The 876-nt window shown below is 39.6% G+C and overlaps 1 pseudogene; it reads right to left on the bottom strand.

Moving 5' to 3' along the window:
* Positions 1–444: 444 nt before the first annotated feature.
* LOC129407548 (5S ribosomal RNA) lies at positions 445–562 on the bottom strand (annotated as a pseudogene).
* Between the last annotated feature and the right edge of the window lie 314 nt (positions 563–876).

The raw sequence follows: 876 nt of genomic DNA, 5'->3' as shown, positions 1-876 counted from the left end.
ATAGCTCAAAAATACCCAGAAAAAACAAGTATTCTGACACAACTTTGTCTTGTTTGATCTCTATGAAAACAGAAAGATTTAATGCCATATTGTGAAACATTTCAGACAAAGCAATAACATCTCCATGTAGAAAAGCATTTGATGGATCCTCCACCAGAAAAATTACACAATGCATCTTTAATAGTACTCAAGTAGAAGTAAAAAGTAAGTAAGTAATTAAGTAAGTTTTTATATACACAGCACTTTTCACAGACATATGTCACAAAGACGCTTTACAGTCACTCCACACCCAGTGATGTTAAATTACTATTGTAGCCACAGTTGCCGCACTTCAGTCAGGCTGCCAATCTGACCACCACCATCACTCACGCGTACAACACTTTCATACAAGGCAATGTAGTTGAAGGGCCTAAGGACACAACAACAGTTTTTGTAACTGGCGTCCCCCTGTGGCACCTGATTTTCCCAGTGGTCTCCCATCTGAGTACTAACCAGGCCCGGGCTTGCTGAGCTTCTGAGATCTGACAGGATCAGGCTTTGACAAGTCGGTATGGCCACAGTAGCAGCCCAAGAAATTACTTTTGTAAGAGTAAAAAGTATTTTGAGAAACTACTGTATAATATGCCTGGTATGTTTTACAGTATGACATTAAACATATCTGTCTTGCATTGATACAGGGACATTCTTACTGTGATTAGGCTTGTCTCTCCACACACTTCACCTGTAAATTGGTTTGGTTTTGCCACCTCCATGTATCTGTCTCCAGATACATTTAACAGCAAAGCAATAACATCTCCATAGAGACAAGCAGGTGGTGGACCCTTAACTAGAACAGTTACATAGCGTACCTATAAGGGGCTTATATTATTACCATAT

Source organism: Boleophthalmus pectinirostris, unplaced genomic scaffold (genome assembly GCF_026225935.1).
Source record: "Boleophthalmus pectinirostris isolate CB_2022bp ecotype Guang Dong unplaced genomic scaffold, ASM2622593v1 HiC_scaffold_12, whole genome shotgun sequence".
NCBI lineage: Eukaryota > Metazoa > Chordata > Actinopteri > Gobiiformes > Gobiidae > Boleophthalmus > Boleophthalmus pectinirostris.
Note: the sequence above shows the minus strand (reverse complement) of the source record. Positions and strands in the feature narration are given on the sequence as shown.